The 7,124-nt window shown below is 36.9% G+C and overlaps 1 protein-coding gene across 1 annotated transcript in view; it reads right to left on the bottom strand.

Annotated features, from left to right (window-relative positions):
* The window catches only part of nlgn2b (neuroligin 2b), a 69,501-nt gene extending 66,989 nt beyond the window's left edge, over nt 1-2,512 (bottom strand). The window contains exon 1 of the mRNA XM_030154311.1: nt 1,711-2,512. The gene's annotated coding sequence lies outside the window, so the exon portion shown is untranslated. The remainder of the gene's footprint in view (nt 1-1,710) is intronic.
* Between the last annotated feature and the right edge of the window lie 4,612 nt (nt 2,513-7,124).

The following is a 7,124-nucleotide window of genomic DNA, read 5'->3' on the forward strand; positions in this document are numbered from 1 at the left end:
TTGCAGTATATGTATGGAAGAGTACCTCATGGACCCGCACAAAAAAACTTAATCAAAACTCAACACATGTAATTCTGTTTTTAAGATTGACACTTCCTGTTAACCTGAACCCTGATGCAGGTATTCACAGGTTTCCATTTCTCTACTATTTTCTCTTTGTTAAAATAAATGACACTGTCCTCACCATAATATTTAGTTTGGTGGCCATGGATTTTATCAGATTTCCCATTCTCATAATAGTAACATCGGTAATAAATCTTTTCCTTGGAGCCTGTCAACCCTTTTATTGAAGTTATATAGATACATGTCATTCCGCTACATCTTTATTATTAAGAATGTTCATTTTCATATAATTTGCCACAAAATCATATATCACTTGAGGACAATCCATGGGGACAAAGTGGATGAGTGACCTTTGAATTACTTTATTGTCAGGGTGAAATACTTAAATGATTGACTTTTTAAGCTTCAAAAGAAAAATTTGCTTTCACGTACATTCACATATTTTTTCTGTCAAATTTGGCCTCCACAGTACACATATGATGTTCTCTTAAGCACAACATCAGACTTTCCCAATGTACTGTATATGGCAAGTAAGTACTGTATGTACTCTTATGAGGCTGTTGATAGATTGTTTCAGAATCTGTCTTCTCACATCCGTCACTGCCCAAAATGCCAGTAAGAAGACTGACATGATGCCGGGAAAAGAAAGCAATCACAGCTATTTCAAGAGTACATGAACAAGAGTAATACTAAATTCTGCAAAAGTCTGCAAAACCACTTTATTACTTTTCTGATGGATTTTAAATGTCACTCCTTCATTGCTACAGGCAGTGTATCTGTTGCAAAAAAAAAAAAAAAAGTATTTATTTCCTAAAAATGAAAATATACCATTTCTCATCCATGACCTGTCAGAACAGAGGTCCTGTTGTCTACCATTAACTGAGCACTGCCCAACCACCACTGAATATTAATGGCGCCTTCCCTGGATCATCAGAGTGTGTGCATTTAATTCACAATCCTATCTGCATCTTCTAGGGCACAGTGTGTGTGCCTGTGTGATTGTGTGTTCGTGCATATTATGTGTGTCTGTATGTAAGAACTGTTGTGGGTTTGTCCATTAGAGAGGACATCTTCTGAGTTGGAAGGCCTTTAAGAGACTGTGGTTGAGATTAGTTATCTGTGCAGCACAGCAGCATGGATGTCTAATTGAGAAGTAACGTAGTCAGTCATAAAAGCAACCAAAGCATTAATAAAATAATCAATACCTTCACAATCAAAGGAAGCAGCACTAATAGACACTTAAGGAGCTAAATTGAGAGGAGCAGTCAGCCTGATGGGCAGTCCATATGATAAGCTGAATCCAATTAAATCACATGAATATCATCTCATTAGCAGCATGCTTAAAACGATGGAATACTTCTGCTGAATGCACAAAGTAGGCTGATCATGTTAAGATGTGACAGCTCATCAACAGGCAAGGCCAATCGAAGGCTCCTACTGAAAGGAAGAAAATATGTGCTATAGCAACAAACTGGCATGAGCATTTACATTGAAATCTCATTCTCCAATTGTGACAGTGCGTCAAGATGGATAACGTGCGCAATGTGCGAAGTCACCAAAGCAAACAGATTGCGCACACATAAAACCCAGGACAGACAGAAAAACCTCTGATCACGTTTAGAAGGTGGTGGTTAACATATGGCTTACCTAAAAAGACTCGATGCCAGCACCGGAATTACGATGATGACGATGATGATGGCCCGTCCATCCAAATGAGACTCTTTTCTATCCTCTGTGGCTGTGTCGATGATGTTTTAACTAGGCCATTTCTTCCATGATCGCAATTATTTCTCAGGAGGGTAACGCGTCGCAGGCTTTCGCACATCAGTACACCTTCTCGGTGTCCGTCTTTCTCCGGCTTTTCCAAAAAAAGCACACCTCATACTGCCCCCTCCTCCTCTCATCCCTCTCTGACAACACCCTGCTCTGTTCTTTATCCACAGATATTTGACTTTTACAATGTTGACCTCACACACACACAGAAAAAAATTAGACCAGAAAAAGCACTCACAGTAAAATTAATGCGTAACGCTATAGCGTCAAGTCTGTGCACGTTGCCTCAAAAGTCAACGCAGTGATCTGTCCTCTTTTCCCCATTTGTCCATGCTGATAGTAATCCACGATATTTGTCTTACTGCAACGTGAATGCCGAGTAAAAATACGGATTGTTGGACTTAAAATGTGAAATAGCTCTGTAAAGACACCCCACAAAATCAGGTGTCCAATCTCTTCTTTACGCGCTTGCGTGGTGCTCTCTCTCTTGGATTCACTTGGTATCTGATGCTCTTATCAGAGAATTAGAGCTCAGTCTGAGACACAACGCACTGTTCTTCCCTTCAAATGTGCAAAAATACCAACATAGATCTGCTTTTTTTTTAAATATTCAGATACAATGAGGATATTATTTTGCAGTCCGATGGATGCGCTGAGCAGCATCCTGAGGCTTTCGCTTCAGAGGTCTCTCTCTCTCTCTCTCTCTCTCTCTCTCTCTCTCTCTCTCTCTCTCTCAGTGCGGTTTCATCGACTCTCTGAGCAATAGGACACCACTTGCAATATTTCAATCTCACAGCTAGTTGTCATGACGAGGAGCCACGACGCATAACTCAATAAACAGGATCTCGTTTTGCGTAAATCTTCATGTACATAGATATATATATATAAAAAACAACACCCCGCAGTTGTGAACACACACACAAGATTTTGCTGGGATTGTGTTAAGATGAGGATCTGCAAAAGAGTGACGTCAGATTTTTACGTTTCCCCCCCAACCTTGTTTATCTGTTTGTTTTACTTCATCATCATTAAGAGGCAACAATTCTGAAAATCAAATTACCATATGTAGCTGAAGGCTGCAAAAAATAATGTATACAATTCAGTTATTTCTACAGTGTTCCTCTCTTTCCAGTCAACAACTCTCATTGTCATTCTATCATGCATTTCCCATAATTCAAATATGCTACAACTGGGTTCCTACATCACCTGAAGCCCACACCCACTCACACACCTGCCTCTCTTAGTGCACCAGCCATTTTCCAATTATTTATTGAACCACCTAGTGTTCCATCTCATTTACCTGTTTCTCTCTTAAATTAAAAATTTTCTGTCTTTTAATCCAGAGCTAATGATGGTGTTTGACAGCACAATGCATCTGAAACCAGTTCGAAAGCCACTAAGCATTTCAGATTCAGGATTTTTGCTGAATTTCAACCATCTTGGAACTCATTCAAACTCTAACCTGTCTGGTTTTATTTTCCCTGTCTCCTTATGTTTCTCAGGACAACTTTGCAGACAGCACAGTGAGGATACACAAAGCCAAAACATGAATCCTTTTCAAAATGTTTGCTTCATCTGCAGAAACAAACCGAAAAGCTGAGACATGTATGGAAAGAGCTGAGTTTCATGAATGGAGTCTGTTGAAGTGGTTCAGCCATCTGATTAGGTGTCCCTCTGGACACGTCGCTTCAGGTTTTCTGGGCACATGACTTTGAAGAGATGCCAAGATAGAACAAGACAACACTAGAAGAATGAAAATACAGGCCTGAGGAAAATCATTTAAACCTGTGGCAGATCATGTCTGTCAATATAACGAGTAAACTGTAAACTATAGCTTGTCTCAGTGTGTGAAATCCCATGAATAATACCTAGATGTTGAAAATCAGGCCTAATTAACATCATCCCTGATGTTTGCCATGTGCAGTGATGTTTATTAAGTGAGTGTATATTTACCCAGATTTAACTGAATTTAAATATAAATAGAGACAAAATACTTTAATTTCACTGTCGAAAGAAAATTGAGTAGTAATTTATCTGTAAAAATAAAATTAAAATTACACTTACCTGATAAGGATGCCACACATTAAATTACATATACTAAGCATCCATTTGTTGCATTTCCAACTGATTACCTTATTTACCATACTTTTTTTCTTATTTTCAATCACAAACAAACTAAATTGTTGAATTATATTCAGAAAATATAGCATCCATTATTCCATCCATCCATTTTCTAAATCAGTTAGTCCTCGAGAGGGTCACAGAAAAGAATGTTGGATTTGTTAGTTTTAATGGGTCATATTCCTAAGTCGTTTTGTCAGAATGCCAACTACTTTAAAGTCACTGCTGTGTGTGAATTGTGTTTATCTATGTATTGTTTATTTAGCAGGGACAGTACACAGTACATATATTATGCTAGAAATAGCTGACAGCTAATTTGCCTCTGCTGTCCCTGGATGGGGGCCAGGTGATAAGACATCACTTTATAGGAAATCAAAACCTTATATGTTAAGATAAATGCAACAAAATAAATTACCATCCAACTACTATGATCTCATTTAACAATTATATGGTATGAATTATAACTACACTATAACAAATTTCCTGTAGAATTTACAGGAAATACCAGACAAAAAAGTTGCCAATAAAGTGCTGTAAAATTGTTTAATAATTACTGTAAAAATACATTCAGTATACAGGGTGGGGAAGCAAAATTTACAATATTTTGAGGCAGGGATTGAAAGACAGTGTATGACCAATTAGTTTATTGAAAGTCATGAGAATTTATTTGTCACAAGAAAATTTACAAAATAGAAAATGTTTTTATTCTATGTGTCCTCCTTCTTTCTCAATAACTGCCTTCACACGCTTCCTGAAACTTGCGCAAGTGTTCCTCAAACATTCGGGTGACAACTTCTCCCATTCTTCTTTAATAGTATCTTCCAGACTTTCTCATAATAGTTTTGCTCATAGTCATTCTCTTCTTTACATTATAAACAGTCTTTATGGACACTCCAACTATTTTTGAAATCTCCTTTGGTGTGACGAGTGCATTCAGTAAATCACACACTCTTTGACGTTTGCTTTCCTGATTACTCATATGGGCAAAAGTTTCTGAAAAGGTATGGATAATAGTGTTAGGTATGATTATGACATCAATATATGTTTGGTTTCAAAACAATTGATGTAGTGCCTGCTGAGAAAAAACAACTAAATGTTCATTGTAAATTTTGCTTCCCCACCCTGTAGGCTATTACCAGATACTTTTTACAGGTTTTTGCTATATATAAAAAATTATAGCAATGTATTGTTGTTTTATATTAGAAACAACCATTAATTGTATTTTAGGTTTTTTTTTTTTTTTTAGTTTTGACTGCTCCAGTTCAACTGTAGCCGTGCTAATGGTGCTAACGGAGCCTTGACTATTGGAGGCATTTCCAAATGGGGCTAATGCACGCAGCTAGCATTAGCTTAACTTAGCCAGTTTTTCACCAGCTAACATTTGCAAAAAATGAGTGTCACACCCCGTATATTCCGTATGAAACATGACTAAGATAAATAAAATAATGTGAAATACAGTCACTCACACAAGTAAAGAAACATTATTCTTTCAAAAATGCTGGTTTTGACATGTCTACATTACACGTCAAGTTAAAATAGACATCTACATGGTGAAATTATATTGCATGAAGTTACTACTTCAATCACATTTTACTTTTGTGGGCTAATAATGTCTTACTTACACCTTGAGTGGATGGATGTCGGGTTCTTTGCGCCTTCTAATACTAACAATCTGTAATAGTAATTTGTATCGTTTACAGTCAGGACTGAGTGAAAACACAACTATCCTGTAATTTTACAGTATGATACTGTGAACAAATGCTTGAAGTTACAGCAAATATATATTTTTTACCCATAAAGCATTGCAATATACACCTTGCAAAATGTTAGAAGAAGACACTATTGTATTTTTTTTACTGTAGAAATTACAGAAATTTGTTACAGTGAGGTTTACAAATAGGAAACACACCATTGGCAATTAATAAAATCACATTATTTTTCAGTAATGTACTATTGTAACTACTGACCACATTCAGAAACTCTAAGTTCAGTGACTACATGCCAAAGCATCCTGGAACCCATTTTTCAGACTACATTTATATGTTTAAGAGAACTACTTTCTCTCATACTTAGTGGTAAAGTATCCCACATTCCCACAGCCTTAACTGAGAAGCAGTTTTGTCCAAATGTTGTGAACTGAAATTTAACATTACAATCCCCTCTGGTGAAGGCTTATGTTGACCTGGAGCCGACTGCACTGCATGTTAACGGTTTAAGGGCTTGTAGTGTTAAATTATTAATAACCTTGTGCTGTAAAGTAACAGCCATGAACATAAAAACGTCAGATGTAAACAGGTTATTTTAGGTGATAAGATTTTTTCCTCATTATCTTCATTGGTTGCATTGTTGTTTTATTTGTCTGAACACAGGTTGTGATAAATTATGACAAATATTCAATATTGTTATTGGTTTATTTAACAGGGATCATGCATATTTATAAACATCGTTGTATAAAAAAATACACCCATGTAAATATGCCAGGATTAGTATCAGTATTAATATTATTTCTAGTACAAACCTTAAAAAAGCATAGCATTGATACTTTTTAAAAAGGTCATTTAAGGGCTGATGGCCGTTACTAGCAGTTTAAAGTTATTATTTTAGAGCTTAGTATGGATGAATACTAAAGGGAACATTCCTGAGCACTCCCTGCGTGGAGGGTAAATCTCAGGCACCGGGGAGGGCAAATTTTATAGGCGCTGAGGTCCCTGGAGCTCTGACCACTTATCATTGGTCAGGCAGGAGATTAAAGAGTAAACAGCTGCAGGAGTATCATCTGCTTACTGAATTTTATTAACTGCAACAACCAAGCAGAATCTGTCCAGACTCACCCTGGATATTCTCCTAAAAATCTATGAGTGGGAGAGTGTATGTGCGTGTTTTTTTTTTTTTTTTTTGAAGTTTAGTTTTAGTTTGTGTCACAAGTTCAAGCTTTTCATCATCGCCTGATTTGACAACAGCAACGTCTAACTTTGCACCAAGGAATTAAAGTCTATGATGCCTTGACTTGTACTCAGCAGGGTGATAAGATCAATGTCTCCCAAATCAAGGTTGTACATGCTGCACCTGTGCCCTTGAGATGGCAAAGTTAAAATGCAGTGGGATGTTGGATGTGATGGAAAGAAGACAGAGTGGTGGAGGCAGAGTGATTGGTTGAATGCCTTCAA

Source organism: Sphaeramia orbicularis, chromosome 14 (assembly GCF_902148855.1).
Source record: "Sphaeramia orbicularis chromosome 14, fSphaOr1.1, whole genome shotgun sequence".
Taxonomy (NCBI): domain Eukaryota; kingdom Metazoa; phylum Chordata; class Actinopteri; order Kurtiformes; family Apogonidae; genus Sphaeramia; species Sphaeramia orbicularis.